Source organism: Sceloporus undulatus, chromosome 5 (assembly GCF_019175285.1).
Source record: "Sceloporus undulatus isolate JIND9_A2432 ecotype Alabama chromosome 5, SceUnd_v1.1, whole genome shotgun sequence".
In the NCBI taxonomy this organism is placed as follows: Eukaryota; Metazoa; Chordata; class Lepidosauria; order Squamata; family Phrynosomatidae; genus Sceloporus; species Sceloporus undulatus.
Window position 1 is genome coordinate 142,487,470 of NC_056526.1, and position 22,684 is coordinate 142,510,153.

A 22,684-nucleotide genomic window follows, 5' to 3' on the forward strand; every position below is an offset into this window, starting at 1 on the left:
TTTCTAAATCGAGTCGGCCCTCCATATCCACTAATTTTACATCCATGGATCCAACCATCCATGGCTTGAAAAAAAATCCCAAAAGCAAACCTTGTTTTTGCCATTTTATAGAGCAGACACTATTTTACTATATCAATGTATATAATGGGACTTGGGCATGCATAGATTTTGGTGTCCAGGGGGTGGGGGTTTTCATGGATGAAACATTTAATAATTGATCATCACCACTGAATATCTTATAATAGTGTGCATACTAGTTTCTGTGTCCATATAAGGCTCAATACCAAACTCTCAAACATATTATTTCCAGAAAGGAAGGACAACCAGCTTTCCAAATACATGTGGATAGTTTATATTCTACTGCATGCTTCCCCCTCCCTTTTGCATAAGAAGCAGACATCGAACTGTTTTGTACGCAGATATAAATATAAATGAACTTGGATGTTCGTCTGCTAAGTGACCAGAAGGAGAAGCAAATTTTAAGGTTTTATGAAACTGCTGTAAGCAGATACCACATGGAGATCATTGCTTCTTATCCCCTTTGAATGTGCATACTCAAATGAGAATAGATTGGTGTCTAATTTAAAATGCTAATATATATGGTAACAAGAGCTTGGAACATTAGGTTTGATCACATTTTCTTACTAGCTCATTCAAAAGGGCTTTTTTGTCCTTTTAAAGTTGTCTTACTTCAACTTAGATTCCCCCCCCTACATCGACTAAAAAGCTCATACTCTGCATACGCAGGCACAACTTATGCGGCTTTCAGCATATGCTGAAAGCTGCACCGGAAGAAGGTTTGGTGTGCTCTGGAAGGGGCAATGGTGCGCACATGAGCCCCATTCTTTTGAATGGGGATCGAGCATACACAGAATTTTCCTTACGCAGGGGGATCCGGAACGGTTCCCCTGCGTTAGGGAGGGCCCACTGTAATAGGATGGTTGCCTAGGAATGATGCGTGTTCATCACAGCGTAGGTAATGATCAGGTTGAGAAAGGCTAAAAGATCTCTTACAATGTCTTCAGTCCAGTTTTTCACTCATCTGCACTGCTCTTTTCTTTCCAGCACCACCACCATGTACACTATTCATTCACTTTCCAATGCATTGTTTGGCTGCATCTACACAGCAGAAATAATCCATCTTGACTCCACTTTAACTGCCATGGCTCAGGGCTGTGGAATTCTGGGAACTGTAGTATTGTGAGATATTTAGCCTCTGTCAGAGATCTCTGGTGCCAAAACAAACTACAGTTTCCAGAATTCTATAGCATTGAAAGGTAAATTGTGTCAAGTAGTTGGATTATTTCTGGAGTGAGGATGCAGCCTTTGTTAAAAAAAAAGGTTAACAAGGAATAATATTAAAGGACACTAGTTCACCACAAGCCCACCAATAAGAGGACAGCTATAAAGATCAAAGAGTGAATTAAGAATGGTGTATTCTTAATCAAAAATGTTCTGAGTGTTTGTTTCTGAGCATATTATGAACATTTTTATCTACAAGTGAAACACTGCATTCTTTCTGCCACCCCACTTCAAACCAAGAAATGGTTTGAAGATCAGAAGATATTATAACTCATGGTTTGCATACAAGAGCTAGGGATTCAAGAAAAGTGGGTGAAAAAAGTAGGAACAGTAGGCAGGATGGAAGGGATGGCCAAGAGTAGGAAAAGCAGGGACATTTCACTTAAATCTGTACATGCTTAGTACTGTGTTAGATACACACTGAATGAATGGCAAAAGGATTCAGTGCAGCTAACCTATAATATTACAGAAAGTTGTATAAAATAAAATAAGATACAGGAGACTCCAGAATATAGTCAACAAAGGAGAAAACGTGAAGTTGAAGGCTTTCATGGCCGGCATCGATAATGTTTTGTGGGTTTTTCGGGCTAATTTCCTCAAGTCCTAACACTCCTCCTCCTGAGGCAGTAGATGTTCCATTTTTATTGATTCTGACAAAGGGAGAGGCACTCACACTAACAAATTCTGATGAACTCTGATGACATACTAAATACTAAAGTATATACAGTATTTAATATCAGTGTGCATTGAGGAAACTAGTGGATTAAATGAAATTGGTAGAAAAATCTAGCAAAATAATAAATTAAATAAGTCATTTGCAATCCCTGCTGACTGGCAAACCTGCCCTACGCTCTACTGTCCAGAATGTATTTCACCCACCACCATACTGCACTTACAGATCTGTGAATTTGGCCACTTTTTTTGGTCAAGGTGACCTTTCTCTGCCTCCTGTAGCTGTAACGTTAACATAACATGCTTTCCTCTCAATGAATAATCAGTGGAAATCTGCTGCAGTGAACAGGAAAGCTGAATGGTTTTGTGTGAAGTCGAAGGCTTTCACAGCTGGCATCCATAGTTTTTTTGTGGGTTTTTCGGGCTATGTGGCCATGTTCTGGAAGTATTTATCCCTTACATTTTCCCTGCATCTCCCACGTATCCTCCCACCCTGAGGTCTTGCCATTCAACAACAGACTAACAGACAGATTAACATGTAAACCACTTCCTCAAACCAAGGGTCACACAGTAATATGTAATAAAATTTATTCGGTCTTTGACCAGTATAAGGGTCACACAGTGTAACCCACTCAATTCCATGCCACCAACTTCTGAAGATGCCAGCCACAGATGCAGGCAAAATGTCAGTGATAAATTCTTCCAGAATATGGCCACATAGCCAAAAAAAGAATGTTGTATTTTTTAAAATGGAACAATGTATTCATTCAATTGATTTTTGTATCCTACTTTTTTCATATGAACAAGACTCAATGCTGTTTATAATAAAATAGTACAATTACATAGAATGAACAAAAACATTTTAAAATTCCACATTAGGAAGTTTGTGATGCAGAATTCCACTCTCTAGTCTCCCAGAGAGGTGCAAATGTCACCTGTTTCAAAGAATTTTCCATGAATAAGTTTTCAAGAGGTCTGGTTGCTGCTGTTACAGAGTGTTTGACTCCTGGTTTAGAGAATACAGGTTTTGTATTTGTGTGGTGTTGATCTTTTTATAGTTCTTTGGCTTTATTGCTTTAAAATCCTAGCCACCTTCTATGTCTTTCAGACAGCTGTGCTTTGATGTGCAGATAATACTTTGCTTTATTGTTGGATATTACCACCCCTTCTTGAAATCCCCTACTTAACCAGCTGTTAGGGGGTTTTAAAACATTTTTTCTTTCCAAAATTTGTGTGTGTGTGTGTGTGTGCTTTGACTTTGATATTTTAGATATAAAATGTTTGGTTCAGATATCTTTGAATTTTAATATTTTTCTCAGATCTTTCCTGAAATGTTTTGAAATGTTAAGAATTCTTTCATACTGTGCCACTGTGGATTGTGTAAACAAAAGTAGGGTGTAAAAGTTTATTATATGTTTCTGTTGTTGCTACCAGGAGTGAGTCAATCTTTTCTTCCTCACCCACATCCTTCCCCGTAATGTTGAAAGGATTTTGCTCTGGTGCTGAAGATGGGGGTTGACCAGCTTGGAGTAAAATGATGCATAGCCACTTTGCTTGCTTCTGTTTCATAAATGCTATGCAGTCTGCTGTGGTATGTTGTCACTTCAAAACATTAAACAAATGAAAGAGTCATGTCAAGCTGCCCACTTCAAGTTGAGCTTTATATTATATTATATTATATTATATTATATTCCACACTAACTTAATAAGTAAGATTTTTGTGAGTTTTTCGGGCTATGTTGCCATGTTCCAGAAAAGTTTCTTCCTGACGTTTCACCAGAATCATTAATAAGTAATAAATTTACTGTTGGTGATCTGTTATAAAACTATAGAACTGTTATAATAAAGTACAAAAATAAAGACATAACAAACCACTAAATGGTGGAAAGGAGAGCTAGTAACAATTGGTTCTGTAGGTGTATTTATATTTCTAGTCCAGAATATATCAGTATCATACAATTATTGAGCAATCTGTCACTGAAAGTAGCATGAACTGCTGGTTCAGTTGGTGTTCTTGGGGTGTTTATGGGACCTTGGTACTATCCTGCAACTTTCCCACCTTTAACTTGAACAGATGGTTCATTTTGCTATTTTACCACCTTTCCATTTTTATATTAAAGTGACCCCCATAGCTGTTTTCAATCTTGAGTTAGAATATGCACTGACAAAACTGTAAACAATTTTACTTAGACTTATACAGTTCTCTAGAGAGTAATGATGATGCAGTAATTGACTTCTGAATTCATATGGCCTGTTTCCATAATTCCACATGATAGATCTGTCATTAAAGCCTAATTGAGATGAAAGTAGATGAGGTACAGAAATGTTGAAAAGATGGAGAATTTCCTTCTTCCATCAGTAAGATAAAAGGAATTACCAAGTAGTTAAACAGCTCTGCAAGAACTCACTGATAGCATAATGTTCACACTGTGGAATTAACATTAAGTTATTCAAGAGCTAGTAAAAGCAATAAAATCATTTGTTGTAACAATTAGAAGCTATTTAAGTATGTTGAAATGATGCCAGTCATCTGTACACCCTTCCAGAACTATTTATTTTTTTGTTAGTACATGTTTATATAGAAGCAGTGATTTTTATGTGAATATTGCAGAATATCCTCCACGATTTCACTACTGAAAATAGGAAGAGTTTGCTCTGTTTCATCATAAGGGCAGAGCAATGATGCCTGTTCTGCCATAAGCAGAGCGAAGGGAGACTCAATAGTGAAGACATTCACTCCAGTGTGCCAAAAGCCGGCTGCTTGTGACAAAAGGCTCCTAAAAGTGCATGCAAGGAAATCTGAATAACAAAAGTAATAAGGCAAGTCATGGAATACATGACAAATGCACTTATTTATTTCAGTTTTTTAAAATCCTTTTGTTATTTTGTGTGTGTGTGTGTGTGTGTATCCTTTAACAGCAAAATACAATAAAATACAAAGGCATATTTTCAATTATACCCATTTGTTTTCTTCTTTGATTAAATCTTCTTTCTTGTACACTATTTATTATCCATACAAATCTCTTGTTTCAGCTTTCTACTTCCTCTTTTTCCTTCTTCTTTCTTGTCTTTCTCTTCCAGTCCTTCTTTGTTTAGTCTTTTTAATTTCTACACGTTCATCAGCCCCTCACCACACTTCATTCCTTGCTGCACCCCATTCATCCTACCTTGATTCCCTGCACCCATAAAACCATAGTTCTTCTTCATAACAGTTTCATCAGTTGCTCATTAGTCCTTATTCTAATACTATAACCTATTTCTTGGAAGGGTTTCCTTTTGTTGTTAAAAACAATGTTCAAGCTTGCATAATATTTAAAAACAACCTCAAAATCATAATAAAACAGAAAATACTGGAAGTTTGAGAAAGTCCCAGCTTTCAAATGAGAAACACTGACATACAATAGTAAGTATCTAGCCTAAAATCAGTCTGAGAATTCTGTAAAGCCTTGATTACAGAGTGGTGACATATTCTCCATAGAAACTAAGCACTGCTGCAAACAGAAAACACAATATGGCCCCATTCCCACTGGCTTATAACACAGATCAGGACGCGAATGATGGGTGCATCATTCCCATTGGAGCACGCATTTGATCTGCGCTGCTCCGATATCGTTCCCATTGGAATTCGAATCTGACTCCCATGTGATCGAATTATCTTGAAAACCCCCGAATCAGTGGTTGATAAAGCAGTTTAACAGCGCATTTTTAGCGAGTTTTCCTGTGCCTCCCGCATCAGATTCGGGCAAATCAATGGGAACAAAAGGGTGTCTGATTCGGGAACGTGGAGATGGGAGGAGCAGTGCTCAAGGGGCTGGCCTGGGGTTGTCACCCGCTTGTTTTCTTTACTGCATTACGGCACCATTTTCTCCAGTTCGCATAGCCTTTCCCCGGTGGATTGGGAAGCAGGGTAAGGCAATCGCGCTACACTGACCTCCAAACGCAGTAAACACATTACACCCCCTGCAACCTCCTCCCTGCTCCACATTCATAGACTGTTGTGTGAGGAGACCCATTGAACACCATTTTTAACTATTATTTTTTCATTTTTTCTTTTTTTGCCTCTGCCTGAGCAGCAGATGGGCTTTGCATTACGTGCCTCCAGAGAATAGATTTGAGGGGAATAGAGGCTCCCTCTCCTTCCCCAGAGGGGAAAAGCACCTAAGCAACTGATTGGTTGTGATGTCAAGCACTTAAGCACTTGATTGACAGCTGCTTTTAAAAAAAAGAGGTCCCGGAAGGGCAATGGGAACGGGGAGCAAAATAACCTGCTTCAAATTACCACAGGGAAAATACCAATGGGAACGAAAACAGGGGTAAAAAACCCCAGGTCTCTGCACCCATTTTTAATGGGAACGATGGGTCAGATTCGATTACGACTCGGAAAAAAAATCCGAGTCAGAATCACAGCGATATACCTCGTGTTATATGCCCAGTGGGAAAGGCCCCTATGTTTAGTTTCACTCCATGCAACAATTTGATTTTAGGATTCCCCTTCCCTTCCTTGACTTCTTCATAACTGCAGGGTTCCCCCCCCCCCCTAAATGCAATGCGGCAGGAAAGTATCGGGCTTGTATAATAAATCCTCACTGGTTGCAGTTTTCATTTTAGTTGTAGGTGACACAGCCTTACCCTGAAATTCTTACCCCATTTGTAACAAAAAGACTAATTTTGAGCAGGTGTTATCAGTGAGGCTGTTGTTGGCAAATGCTCCATATGATAAATACTTGTTCAGTCTGGCTGAGAAATTGTTCTTTCTTCTTGATAGCAGAATCTTATCTTAGACCACAGTTTGTAATACAGAAAGAAACTGCTGGCTAAAGTACCATGTCCATTCTCTTCAGCTAGAGCAGCCATGCCACCTTTTCCATGTTCTACATTTCTTTCCATCCTGATGGACCGTTGTGGTAAAAGAGAGGGGAGGCATGATCATATCTTTTTTTCACCACAGTGATCCTGCTGAAATGTAGCCTCCCACAAGCCCTTCAGTTAGTACACATTTGATTATCTCTTATCTGGAATTCTGAAATCTGAAGTACTCCAAAATCCAAAATTCTTTGAGCTACAACTCAAGTACCATAGTATGTATATGAACTGTATTTGCAAGGCTGAAAAGAGACAGTGACTAGAGAGAGATGTGAGGATCTATGAAATGATAGGAATCCTTGTGTTTCATCATTTCACAGATGCACAATCTCTCCAGCCTCATTATGTCCATGCAAATACAAATATTCCAGAATCCCCCCCCCCCCCCCCACACACACAAAATGCCTCTAGGCTCAAGCATTATGGATAAGGGATACTCAATCTGTAACGTTTTTCTTAAAGTCAGTAGTAGTGCAAGGAAGAAATTTTAACCAACATTGTGGGAAGAGAGAAGGGTTACGTCAACTTTTGGATGATTTTCTAGTTGTGCCAAAAATGACCAGGTAGCAAATAACATGGATAAACTTCTTGTACACCATGGGGATGGGGGCAAAATCACGTAAACATTTTTTGAGAAGCTCTGGGTCCAGAAAAATGGCCTTGCAGGTCTGCATTTTCTTCACCCCCTAGTCTAAAGCAACAGAGGGTTAAGTGTGGCCTCCAAGGTTATTTTGTAGCCCTTGGCCCCTTGAAACTGCACTGAGAAACTTTTTACTTGCTTTTAAAAAGGGTGAAGCACTTCCCATAGAAGCATCCAGGAATGGTAATTTGCCTTTTAAATAGATTGCAATCTCTGCCCCAAAACATTAACAAATATCACTTTTTCAAAACCAAAAGTGGATTTCTGGCTGCTTCCAAGTCTTTGGAGTATGGGAGAATTTTTACCAAAACTGCTAGTGTTTCAGGGGAAGAAAACTGGAACTCTGACAGGTATAGTTTCCCACACTTGATCTACAGTAATTTGACATGCAGTTAGCCATCAGGCTACATGTGGCTATAGTCTGCCCATCTCTTCCTTAGGCTGCATCCACACTGCAAGAGTAATCTGATTTGGTCCCACTTTAGTTGCCATGGCTTAATGCTATAGAAATCTGGGAATTGTAGTTTGTTGTGGCACCAGAGCTTTGCTCAGTGTGGATACAGAATGCTAGTGCTGTTTCGCACTACTGTAATTAAATTTACCAAGACCAGGCCATGTAGGAGAAGACTGTCTACAAAATGTTTTGCTCACAGCCTTCAGTTCAGTGTAGAAATAAGAAGGCATGGGGGAAATGGGAAAACACATTTTCCCTTAAAAACAAGAACAACAAAAAAACAAAACAATAAAATAATTGTCTCCATTTAGATTTTTTTTAAAAAAATCTGTTTCCCCCCTTTCCAGTCCTTCACATATCTAGTCTGGAGCTGACCTTGTTTTGTGTCAACAGCCAGGAGTGCTGAGCCCAGAAGTCCAGGCTGATACAGGTTGCATGAGATTTTGCATCGCTTTGTCTCCTCTTTAACACTGAATGTTACAGATAGCTGCAGAGCTTAGGAAAGTTGCTTTTTTGGACCACAACTCCCACAGTATGGAATTAGTCATAGTGTCTGTGAGTTATTGTCTTAAATCAATGGTGACAAGATAATGTTTCCAGCTGCTGGTTGTTTCCTTTCTCAAATGTGAAGATTCTGTGGTCTTCCAAATGTTGTTAAACTAGAACTCCTAGCATTATTCACTATTGGTTGAGCTGGTTGGGACTGTTGGGAGTTGCACTTACACAACATCTGAAGGGCTGCATAATTCACCGCACTGTCCTATGGCAATGATACAACTGTTTCATATTCATATTTGCAAGTAGCCCCTGGATAGATAGCATTTACCAGCAATTAGACTTGAAATTTGTGAAGAAAAAATCTTATATCCAATCTTTACACTTCTTTGCACACCTCTAGTTTTAGAATTTTGACTCCAATCATATACTTAGCCTAGGATTGTAGGAAAACAGCTAATTGCAACAGTCCTATCTTTCTACAAATCCATTCTTGATTTTTTCTCCATTTCCATCGAACAGCATCCTCCTGACACACGTCCCTACACTACTGTACAACTGCATTGCCTGATTTTGATTGTCACCATTGATTTAATGTTATTTTAGAAATGTTTTAAGCCACTGGATTTAGCTCAGTATTTTTCCCCCCTGGAATTTTCTGCTGTCCTACAACCCCACTGGATGACATTCCCCTCAGATCTTAGTGGACTCAAGCAGTATGGAGAACTAGCCACTTAGTTTGGAGGCAGCACTAAAAATTTGGAGAAATGTTCATATGGGGAAAACGCATCTAGGAACTACATTTAAAATAACACAAGCTTCTTTATTAGCTTTTCTTCCCTTACAAAGAAAATATATTATATATTTGTAGTCAGTTTCTGATATCTACTCCCAGGGGTTCAGCTTTAACTACCAGGGCTTCGAACAGTGGAGGAAAGTAAGGAAATAGGGGAGAGGGAAATGTTGATGCTCCTTTGAAATTGGGGCTTCTTGGAAGAATGCCCCCCCCCCCGCCCCAGTTCTGGGGCAGGGCTTGGAAAATTAAGACTGCCATGGCTCAATTGGGACAGGTGTAAAGTAGGTCACATTTGTTCCAAGAGAGTTTGCTTTAAAAGTCTAGACATACTGGCATTTAGGACTAAACTAGCTAGTAGAAGACATGTCGAAATGTATTTCCCATATTGTTTTGTTGTTTTTCCAATAGCAGCAAGGGAAGCCCCTGATAAGAATTATGAATCATAACGGTATACAGTAGGGCTGTTATTCCTCACTAATTTTGTCTTCAAAGGAGCAAATTAATAATTTTAGCAATTTCCTTCTCACTACAAGAAAGTTTTCAAAAATTGCAAAAAAAAAAATCAAATGTGTGTGTGTGGGGGGGGGGGGGGGCGGCATACAAAACAATGTTTTTTTGGACAAGAAACAGAATTTGTATAAAAATGGCTGTCTCCTGCCCATAAAATACTGTTTCTTATGCAAAAACCCATATATGAACTGTGTGCAAAATAAATCCCAAATAAAAAGAGGTTTTTGTCAGTCCAGGCTTCTCATTAGGATTGTCTGACACTTGGGAAACAGTGCCATCCCTAGTAAACAGGGATATAGGGTTAACATTTTTCTCCATAATGGCTGTATTTGCACTGCAGAAATAATCCAGTTGACACCTCTTTAACTGCCATGGCTCTATGCTGTGGAATTCTGGGAATTGTTTTATGAGACATTTAGGTTTCTCTGTCAGAGAGTTTTGGTGCCAAACAAACTACAATTCACAGGATTCCATAGTATTGAGTCATGGCAGTTAAAGCAGTGTCAGTCTGGATTATTTCTGCAGTGTGGATGCAGCCAAAGTAGTCCTAATGAAAATGTTCTTCCTGACAACTGTTTTCTCCACCTTTGTGGGAGGAGGTTATTTGGCACAAATGACAACTTGATTCCTGGGGCAAATGAGTGCTTCATGTGGAGGCTGGGGCTGGGGTGAAAGAGAGAGCATGGAAAAGTTACTTTGCCAGACTGCAACCTCCAATCAGCATGCCCAGTTCAGATTAAAGAGTGACTTTCATTTCTCTGGAGATGTGTTTAATACTCCTTAGTGGGGAGGAAGATGGGGGAGAGGCATAGAGAAGGCTGAATGTAAAAGAAATTAAATTTTATCTAACAGGAAAAATGTTGAGGAGCTTTTGGGACAAAGATAACTTTTTCAAAAGAATTTAGTTTGGAATCATCTTAAGGGTTTATTTTATTACAGGAATTCTCAGCATGCATGCTGTAAAACTTTGTTTTAATTGCCCTGCTTTTCTTTGAGAGAAAGCCAGAAAATAAGGTGAGAGTTGGCAACACATTCAAAGGTACACATTTTAAACTCATTTTGGTTAATTTTACTACTCTGAATCAAAAGGCAAGTTGTTTATTTTTCTAGTAATAAGTATGATCTAAATCAAGGGTTTGTGAAAAGTGAACCTCACTTGAATGTATAAACCATTTTAAAGACACACACACACACACACACACACACACACACACACACACACACATATATATATATCTCCCTTCCAGCCATTGCCAGGATCTTGAGTATACTACTACTACTAAAGCCAAATTGTCATTATCTTAAGTAGTGCAGGTTCTCCTTTTTTTCAATCAACTAACTCTATGCAGCATTTTCAGGAGCACTAGAAGGGCTTCTCTGGGGAGACTGAAGTGGGAAAGTCCACTTGAGGAAAGCCAGCTAAATCTGGATCCATCTCAATGATGAGAACACTATATTGTTTGTCCAGTGCATGCAGGCTGTATAGTAGGGTCAAACAAATTCCATGTCAACTGTCATTTAAGTATAGTGGAGAATGGAGTCCAAACTGTCCACATAGCTTTTAGTTTGCTGTCACATGACCTGAATTCCCAGAATTTATAGGTGTGAAGCCAAATTACATGGTGCTACTCTTTCCATAGCTCCAGGAAGCACATATGGCCTCCAGAATTTGGAAGGCTGCCCTTGTCCTCCTATGACTTCCCAGAGCAATTTTGCCATGTTCCAGGCCCCCCAAAACTAGAAAAGTAAGAGGAAAAACATTGGAAAATTGCCATCAGTTCCCCCAAGACCCAAAGAGAATTTTAACTCTAAAAAAATGGGAGTGATATGTCAGAGTACTGGACAATAAATGTTGCACTTTATTCCCCCTTGCTGTTTGGTAAGTGACTTGATCTGATCAAGACCATAGATCAAGGATTAAGAGAAGCCATAACAGTTTGCAGTCATGTAGACTCAAGTTCTGTTTGCAGTGATGTAGACTCAAGTTGACTGGGACTCAACTTGGCTCACAACTTGTGTAATTTTAGTGACCAAAGTGCTGATATTGTCTTTGAGCATCAGGCAAGATCTGCCCCCAGTACAATGAACGTGTTTCTTGGAGTACATCAGCAAATATGTTAGGCAATAGGCCTGAAGCAGAATAATCCTCCTAAAGCTTTTCAAAAGCTTCACAAAGCTCCTCCGATATGCAGTGCGGACATAATAATAATGATAATAATAATGATTTATTTATAGCCCACCTTTTCACAGGGAATCAAGGCAGGTTACAACATCTAAAAACAGTGTATTACATATCAAATCTAGTTAAAATTAATCCTCCGACCAACCGCCCATCCCTGATTATATGCTGCCAAGCAGACCTCCATTCCTGCCTCAAGCCGTTGCCTAAGAAATTACTTGTTTCCCTCTGAGAAACATGCCGTCTCCTTTTTTCTGTTAAATCTAGCTCCCAGACTTCAGACTTTAGATTTGACTTGGACTATCCTACAGTGTATGTCTGATTTCCAACCTCTCTAAAGTCCAGCTCAGTTGAAATGAGCACAGGCCAATAAAGACTTCCTTATGAACCTGGAAATTGACTTTCTTATTGCATGCCCCTCCTTGCCAATTACTTTTCTTTGGCCTGGTACAGACGGGCCCTTTGCGGTACATCCAGGACGTGCTAGGGTTGCTTGAGGGTGGGGTGTGCACACGCCCCGCAACCCTAGTACATCATGGGTGCACCACAGCTGCAGCGCACCCACCAAAGGGGCACATAACAATGATGTCACAGCTGTGCCGCTTCCAAACGGGGCAATGCAGCTGTGACATCATCGCCCCGTCTCTAGTGCGTTGCAGCAGCGAAAGAAAAAGGTGCCACTTCCGGGCGCTCCTTTTTTGCTGTGCAGTAGCGCCGCATAATTTGTTTGCTGCAGCGCTCCTGCAGAGCAGAGAGGCACCAGAGAAGCGCCTCTTTTTGGTGCTCTGTACTGCGTCTTTGACCTGTTACAGACAGCCAAAATAAAGCTGCTTTGAGTCACAGTGGAGGTATGGTGTTTCAATGATGCATGCGTCCTAAGAGTCCAGAAGTCGCACCAAAGTCACGCTCCAGTCCTTAGGGCTGGACCATGGCTTTGGTGCGACTTCTGGACTCTTAAGACGCATGCATCATTGAAACACCATATCTCCACTGTGACTCGAAGCAGCTTTATTTTGGCTGTCTGTAACAGGCCTTTCTTTCCTTTTGCACAAGGATTCAGTAAAGCTCTTTTGGTTTCTGAACCCATAATTTGCTATGATTTTGAAGGGAGTCAAGTTATAGTTTCCCAGTTTGGATGTCATGAAGCTGTTAAAAACTAAGATAATTTTGCTGAATCAGGGTTCATGAATGGAAATATCCACTGTAAAATAGGGCCTGTTTAATCATTTTATCAGACCTTCTCCTCTTACATACCACCCCTTTCTGCTTGTTGAGAAGACTGGAAGAAAGCATTTTTGATCAGGTAGGGCTCTTGGTTAATGAGTGTAACTTCTATCCTGGATTTTGGATTTTACAGGTTAGTTGTCTGGCAACTGCAACAGAAAGGGGGAAAATGTGGTGGAATTGTAGCTCAAAAATATTGAAAGAACTTTGTAATATTGCTTTTAACAATGTTATTGTGAACTATTAACATCTGGCAAAATCACCTGTGTTATTATTCCAAAAAAAGGGGGGGAAAAAAAGAAATATACTTGGGTCCTGGGCAGTAATAAAATGCTTCATATCATATCAGTCATTCCATTTATTCAGCAATTCAAAACTGACCAGCTTGAAAACAAAATGATGAATATTCCAGCCATTTTGGTTTCTGTTGCTCCTTATCCATGAACTTATTTAGTGTTCAACTGAAGTTTTATATATGATTGTGCACATTCAAAACAATGTGAAATAAATATTTATGTTTTCAGATTTTCTCTGTATCAAGATCTTCTAACCAGCTCAAGGAAAAGTCTATATGATCATCCAGTGACATAGTGGTTGCTCAAACATGTAAATATAAAGATTTTGCCCACATTGCAAGCTGTTTGCACATACTGATTTGCTATGCAGATTCTGTTATAAAGCAAATATGACACATCACCTGACATTGTATAGTGATGTAGTGACTGATATGGAACAATTTCACATGGGACTCTTTCACACTATCATATACCTATGATTCCACTTCAATTGCCATGGCAACATTCTGTGAACTCCTGGGAGCTGCAGCTTAGGGAGTATATAGAGTTCTCAGAGAGCTCCAGTGCCTCACCAAACTACAGTCCCCAATATTCCATTGCATGTTGCCATGGCAATGGAAGTAAACTCATAATGCTATAATTCTGTAGGATCAAAGGAGCCATGGATGCTCTTCAAGCACAATCGTTTTACTATTGGATTGTGTGGCTCTCAGGGACAGTACAAATATGTTGAATGAAACATAGCATGAGACGGAATATTCTTATGATTCCTTACTATACATTTTAGAAGTTATTTCAATTTGTAATACCCCCCCCCAAAGTAACAGAAATAGCAATAGAGTCTGCCTCAGACTTCATCAGATCGTAATCCAACTAAGGGCTTGTCTGCACGGGCCAAATAAAATGTTCTCACCTCATCATTACTGTGAGCTGCCCAGACAATGTTCACAATGATTCACCCTGAATCAGGGGCATTCTATCACTTCAGGACTTTAATCTAGTGAAAAAGCTGGGGATTTACTCTGAATTTGAGTAGAGAATCCAGATATTAATGTGTGTGTATGTGTCTCTGTGTCTGTGTGTGTGTGCTCTGCTCCATAGCAACATTTGTGTGGGTGCAGGGACAAGAAGAGTTTTTAGTGGACTGGATTGATTGAGTTCAGCAAGCCTAGTGTATGTTGCCATGTATTTTCACTACAGTATATGTCCGGCCATGAGATCAGTGATATGGGATTAGATCAGGCTATCCCTCCATCTTCCTCCCCCTGCCCTAGTGTCACATTTGTTATTGCTCCTTTTATCCCCCCCCCCCCTCATCTTTTCCCCAATCATTCACTTGTTCATTCATGCAAAGGTTTGGGACGTGTGGATTGGCAATGATAGGACGTGGGATCGCAGGAGATCTCCACATGAGTGGATGAGCAAATAATCAATGGAGGATCAGGTACAGAAGGAGTAAGAACAAAGACAACACAACACTGATCAGATGGGGAAGGGAAAAACAGTAGAAATGAAAATGACACTCAAGTGAGGGAGAGAGTAGCACAAACCCCTCACTGTTGAACTTCTGGAGTGTGTTCAAAGGAGGGCAACCAAAATGGTGAAGGGTCTGGAAACCATGCCCTATGGGAAGTGACTTAGGGAGCTGGGTATGTTTAGCCTGGAGAGGAGAAAGTGACATAATAGCCCTGTTTGAATATTTGAAGGGATGTCCTATTAATAAGGATGGAGCAAGTATCTTTTCTGCTGCTCCAGAGACTAGCCAATGAAACAATGGATGTAAACTATAGGAAAAGAGATTCCACCTAAGTATTAGAAAGAACTTCCTGTTTGACAGTGGAACAGACTCCCTCAGAGTGTGGTAGAGTCTCCTTCTTTGGTGGTTTTTAAACAGAAGCTGGATAGCCATCTGTTGGGGGTGCTTTGATTGTGTATTCCTGCATGGTAGGGGGTTGAACTTGATGGCTCTTGAGGTCCCTTCCAAATCTGTGATTCCACGATGGATGGACATTTTTATACATGTGATGTGTTATTTGCCTTCAAGTTATTTCCAACCTATGGTGATTTTAAGGTGAACATATCATGGCAATTTCATAGCAAGTTTCTTCATAAAAGATTTTAAAATTTCTATTTTATTTTATTTTTTCTCTGTGTGTTGTTTCTGTGTGTGTATGTCTGTATGTTCACATTTTAAATCTCCTCACTCACTCATTCACTGGAGCTCTGAAAAGAAAACAGGAATTTGATGGAGAGGCATCCAATAAGAGTGGATCTAACAGATTGACAGGCAAACAATAAGGACCATTTGCTGATAGGCTGATACATGCTGGGAAGTGGGGAAGAAGTGACTTAACCAGGGGGAAATGTGTGGCCACTTGTGTTGATGTCACTTGGCAGTGTCTGTGAGGCCTTAATGGAGTTGCTGCAAGATCACTGCAGACTAGAAAGAATGCAAAGTAAGGCTAATTTTTTTGTTAGGATAGATGTTCCATAAGTCTATTTTATTAATTGGTCCATATAGCTCAGTATAGCAAAATCTAGGCTTTCAACAGGGGTCTCTCCCAGCCCTGGTGGTGCAGTGGTTAAATGTTGCAGCCAAGATGTTATGAGTTCAATCCTGTAGGGCTCCGGCTTGACTTAGCCTTCCATCCTTTCATAGGTTGGTAAAATGAGTACCCAGCCTGTTGGGGGCAGTTGGCTAACACATTGTAAACTGCTTAGAGAATGCCTAGCAATGTAAAGTGGTATAAAATGTAAGTGCTATTACTATTACTGTTGTCTCGAGAAGATTGAAAATTGGAACATATCTGGGAAGTTTTGCCAACAAAGCACTGACATATCACTTTGAGAGAGAAAAGAGGACCCACATTTTAAGAAGAAAACAAAGTGTGAGAGAAGGCGAGAAAGAACAATTTTAAAGTTCCTTAAAAACTATTACAACATGAATTAAAAATTCTGTGTTGACATTTGTATAAAACAAATACTAGTTAAGGTGTATTTAAAATGCATGTGCATTAATGTGTTTCATAGTATTGTTGCTCTCATATTTTGAATACCTCTTTGTCTTTTATTCCCACAAATTCAGCCTTGGCTTCATACCAAGTTTGATATACTCTGTGGGAGTTGTCAGTATAATCTTTATAGGATTATAATGAGGATTATAATATTATATAGGATGACGAGTGTTTATACCTCTAAAGAAGCAGGCCTGTTCTTTGTGAAATGAATCGTGCCTACAGGGAACAGTTCTGCCTTAAGACAGACATGACTTTACTTGTCTTGTTAAAGTTTTCAGCTTTAGTTTGTGATACCAATGCTTATCAGATTTTGGTAAGTGACATGGTTTCAGTTTTGTTTGCATAGCTATGGGGTCACTGTGTACTGCTTCAGGAACTTTCAACCGAGCTAAGTTTGAAACGGAACATGTATAAGAAATGGAAAAAGGGGGAAATCACAAAAAAGGAATTCAAAGAAATAGCAGGCATGTGTAGGGGTAAAGTCAGAAAAGCTAAAGCACAGAATGAACTCAGGCTTGCTAGAGAGGTGAAGAACAATAAAAAGGGCTTTTTTGGATATGTCCGCAGCAAAAGGAAGAAGAACGAAACGGTAGGGCCACTGCGTGGAGAAGATGGCAAGATGCTAACAGAAGACAGAGAAAAGGCAGAATTACTCAACACCTTCTTTGCCTCAGTCTTCTCAGAAAAGGCAAATGGTGCTCAACCTGAGGATAATGGAGCAGAGGACAGAATAGAGGAATTTCAGCTCAGAATAAGTAAAGAGATAGTAGAGGAATACCTTATTAATCTAAATGAATTTAAGTCTCCGGGACCAGATGAACTCCATCCAAGGGTATTAAAAGAACTGGCAAATGTAATATCGGAGCCATTGGCAATAATCTTTGAAAACTCCTGGAAAACAGGAGAGATCCCAGCAGACTGGCGGAGGGCAAACGTTGTCCCCATCTTCAAAAAGGGGGAAAAAGAGGATCCCAACAATTATCGTCCAGTTAGTCTGACATCAATACCAGGAAAGATTCTGGAACAGATCATTAAACAGAGAGTCTGTGAACATCTAGAAGGCAATGCCATAATCACAAAAAGTCAACATGGGTTTCAGAGAAACAAGTCATGCCAGACAAATCTAATCTCTTTCTTTGATAAAATTACCAGCTTGGTAGATGAAGGGAATGCTGTGGATATAGTATATCTTGATTTCAGTAAGGCCTTTGACAAAGTTCCCCATGACATTCTTGCAAACAAGCTTGTAAAATGTGGGCTAGACAAAGGAACTGTTAAATGGATCTGTAATTGGTTGACCCGCCGAACCCAAAGGGTGCTCAACAATGGCTCCTTTTCATCCTGGAGGGAAGTGACCAGTGGGGTCCCACAGGGCTCTGTCCTGGGCCCAGTGCTATTCAACATCTTTATCAATGACCTGGATGACAGAATTGGGAGCATACTTATCAAATTTGCAGATGATACCAAATTAGGGGGAATAGCTAATACCCCAGAGGACAGGATCAAGATTCAAAATGACCTGAATAGACTAGAAAGCTGGGCCAAAGCTAACAAAATGAAATTCAACACGGAGAAATGTAAGGTATTGCACTTAGGGCGGAAAAATAAAATGCACAGATATAGTATGGGTGACACCTGGCTGAATGAAACTACGTGTGAAAGGGATCTAGGAGTCCAAGTAGACCACAAGTTGAACATGAGTGAACAGTGTGATGCGGCAGCTAAAAAGGCCAATGCTATTTTAGGCTGCATCAATAGAAGTATAGTGTCTAGATCAAGAGAAGTAATAGTGCCACTGTATTCTGCTTTGGTCAGGCCCCACCTAGAATATTGTGTCCAGTTCTGGGCGCCACAATTCAGAAAGGACATCGAGAAACTCGAGCGTGTCCAAAGGAGGGCGACAAAAATGGTGAAGGGTCTGAAAACCATGCCCTATGAGGAACGACTTAGGGAGCTGGGGATGTTTAGCCTGGAGAAAAGAAGGTTAAGAGGTGATATGATCGCCCTGTTTAAATATTTGAAGGGATGTCATATTGAAGAGGGAGCAAGCTTGTTTTCTGCTGCTCCAGAGAACAGGACCTGGAACAATGGATGCAAGCTACAGGAAAAGAGATTCCACCTGAACATTAGGAGGAACTTCCTGACAGTAAGGGCTGTTCGACAGTGGAATGCACTTCCTCGGAGGGTGATAGAGTCTCCTTCCTTGGAGGTCTTTAAACAGAGGCTGGATGGCCATCTGTCAGGGATGCTTTGATTTGGATTTCCTGCATGGCAGGGGGTTGGACTGGATGGCCCTAGTGGTCTCTTCCAACTCTATGATTCTATGATTCTATGATTCACAAGAATGCTAATGTGATTTCAGTAGTGTGTGTTGTTGTAACTTACTATAGTGATAGTATTATTATGTTAAATTGCCTTCTTTAAAATCTGAAGAAAATTGTGATCAGTTTGAATGAAATATTGGTTTGGCTTTCTGTCTAGTAATAATGTTATCATTGGACTTTTATGCCTCAGGGCTAGTAACATTTTTTGGGGGGGGGCTTGATGGAAAAGGGCCATAGTTTAAGTCTCAGGTTCAGGTTTAGTCTCTGGCATTTCCAAGTAAGGCTGGAAAATTTTTGCCTTTAACCCTGGAGAGTCACAGCCAGTTGGTATCAACAGTATTGAGTTAGATTGACCAAAAGTCCAATTCAGCATAAGATTGTTTTTCATATTCTGATTTTCTAGTGTTGCCATTTCTTTCTTTCTTTCTCACCAAGCAGTTTTATGCATATGCCTGTTTTACTCAGACGTTAGTTAGTTAGTTAGTTAGTCACATTATGGGTTGAATCTCCCTTATCTGAAAAGATTGGAACCAGAAGTGTTTTGGATTTTGGATTTTTAGGGATTGTGGAATATTTGTAGAGATATCATGGAAATAGGATCCAAGTCTAAACATGAAATTCATTAATGTTTCATATACAACTTATACACCTACTCTGAAGGTAATTTTATCCACAATATTTAATATAATTCTGTTCGTGAAACAAAGATTGTGTACACTGAACTGTCAAAAGCAAAGATATCAACTGTGTGGACAATTTTGGATTTTGGAGACTCAACTTGTATATTCAATTACACTTATCCTCAAGAAAGTATGGGATTGTTGTATTAATCTTCAGAAATCTTCTCTTTCCTCACTCTGGGTTTTGTGTGTTTGTCTTACTAACCAACAAACCTGAAGTAAAAGTTTTGGAGTGCTGAAATTAGATGCCCAATTACTTTAAAATTTGCATGGTTTGCCAAAATATCTGCTAGAACTTGGAAAATCATTTGTATATAAATAAATGGCCTGTTACTTTTGGATTTGAAAGTACCACATTCTGCTTTTAAGTTAAGAAGTGTTTTCCACATAACTGTAGTAAAGAACTGGTTTTGCCAACATGCACACATACTTAAAAGATGACCCTAAGTTAAACAACTAAAATAATATTGCCCATAAAGCAAAAACACAGAGACAAGGAGAAGATTCTTAATTTACATACCTCATTTGCTTTGTAGCTGTCAAATTTGTAAAACATTTATTCAGAAGGTATTTAAACCAATATTTCCACATTAAACATTGGATGCTATTGCAATAACAGATTATATGAACATTTTGCAAAACATGTGATGAATTTGTGTTTACCTCTGTCTCAGACTTGTTCCTAATGGAATTCATGATGACATGTTTAACAGTGCACTTGATACCATCATTTGCAACAGTCCTGAAGGAATTTATTTTACAATATTTCCACAGAGGCTTCAGTAGTTTATTTTCTTTTTCACATGAGCACATAGGGAGCTGAAAAATATTTGCAAATTTTCTTATCTTTGACAAGAAAGCATGTCTCAATGTGTCAAGATACCACATCAAAAATAGAGGGCTGGGGAGTGGTTTCAACCAATGCAGGAGTTTTTGCCTGTGAAAGTTATTAGCAGCAATGGTAATAAACAATAAAATAATAATTCCTATGCAAAAATATATCATGCAAAATATCTTTTCTACAAAACATGGTATTTGTGAAATTTTCTTTAAAAAGTGCCCCAAATGCACAATACTACAGGAACGTGCTTTTTTATGTGCTTGTGCATATGAAATGAAATAACCAATAATAATATAATAAATATTTATTTGTAGCCCACTTTTCCCTAAGGATCAAGGCGGGTAACAGCAAATTCGATACAATTATACAAAACATTCTCTCATTCCCACAACGCTCCATTCCTCCCCCTGCACATATAAAATAAAGTAAAATAAACTCCTACAATCCAAAATAACATTAATTTAAATCATTAAAATAGTGATAACAATAGTGGTAAAGAGGTCTTATTTGGATGGGCAGGTAGTCCTAAACTATTTGGAGATCAGTCTGGGAAGGCCTGCTGGAAGAGATCCGTTTTAATTGCCTTTTTAAAGGCATCTAAAGATGTAATATGGTGGATCTCCTCCAACAGGTCATTCCAAATTTTTGGAGCGATGATTGAGAAGGTCCTCTGGGAAGTCACAACCAATCTATTTTTCTGTGACTGCAGTAGGATCTTCCCACAGGACCTGAGTTTGTGGGAAGGATTATATGGGAGGAGGTAAGCTGGATCCACAGGTAAGCTGGATCCAAGCTGTGTAGGGCTTTATAGGTCATAACCAACACCTTGTATTGTGCCCAGAAGCTGATGGGCAGCTAATGCAAAGATTTCAGAATAGGTTTTATTCAGTTGAATCTTGATTTTCCTGCATCCAATCTGGCTGCCATGTTTTGAACTAACTGAAACTTCCCGAACATGGCACAAGGGTAGCCCCATGTAGAGTGCATTGCAGAAATCAAGACGTTACCAATGGGTGTACAACCATTTCTAGGTCCCCCAGCTCCAAGTATGGTTGCAGCTGGTGTATCAACCGAAGCTGATAACAGGCACTTCTGGCTGTCACATCTATCTGAGATGACAACTGAAGCGATGAATCCAGGAGAACCCCCATGCTATGAACACAGGCCTTTAGGGGAAGTATGACCCCATCCAGATTAGGGTTACCTCCATTTTGTTTGGATTCAGCTTAAGTCTATTTTTCCTCATCCAGACCATTACTGACCTCAGTCATTCAGAGGGGCGATACCATTCTTAGTCACTGCAGCAGTCCGAGACATGGAGAAACAAATTTGGGTGTCATCAGCATACTGATAACACCCATGTCTCCAGATGATCTCACTCAGCGGCTTTATGTAAATATTAAACAGCATAGGAGACAGAGTGGTGCCCTGAGGGACGCCAGATGTTAGCTCTCTTTTAGAAGAGCAACTGTCTCCCAGCATCACCACCTGGAATCTACCCGAGAGGTAGGAATGGAACCACTGCAATGCAGAGCCTCCAATTTCCAACTCTCTCAAGCGTTCCAGAAGGATACCGTGGTTAATGGTATCAAAGGCCACTGAGAAGTCCAAGAGCACTAACAGGACCACACTTCCCTTGTCGATGCCCAGATGGAGATCATGGACTAAGGCAACCATGGCAGTCTCCAATGATATACATCATTCCATGCAAACCGTTAGAATGAATCCAGAATCCCAAACAGAGGTATGTTATCTCTTGATTACCCAGCACAACATGAATAGCATCATGATTTGCTTTCTAATAACTCCTTCACATATGCATGTGTATTCATGTAAATTAATTGCTAATTCATGTCCTCCCTGAACCAGACCTTGATGCAACTTATAGTCACCAAGCATATGTGTACAAGAGTGATGGATGAGGTTGAAGCTAGCAGCCAGTAGCTCTTTATATAGTTGCTTCTTCAGTCTCTGTAACAGGGCAAGCAGAAGGTCAGCTAACAGAAGGACAAGAACCATTCGGGCTGGATGTTTTATGGGAGATTTTGAAGAATATTATGGCTTTGCCTGTATAGGATGACAGAACAAGGAAGGCGAGAGATCTGTGGCAGTGACCTGCAAGTTCTGTGCTGTATTTTTGTTCTTGCCTATGGATGTGAGGAGCTATATTTACAGCAGGCACAAATTGATTGCCATGCTAGAAAAGAAGATACAATAGAGCATGAAAGATAAAAGAAAAAATACTATAGGAATACAAATATGATTATTTATTTGTGCTAGTAAATGCTTTCACTAGAGTTATGATAGAAGATATATGTAGTTTGATCTCTAGCATTGCTTTCTAATTATGCTAACTTCTATTCCATATGCTTCTATTTTTAAAAACAGTCT

General features: G+C 39.6%; 1 protein-coding gene across 1 annotated transcript in view; it reads left to right on the forward strand.

The window, feature by feature from the left end:
• The window catches only part of PDGFC (platelet derived growth factor C), a 161,445-nt gene that overhangs the window by 62,764 nt on the left and 75,997 nt on the right, over positions 1-22,684 (forward strand). The window lies entirely within an intron of this gene.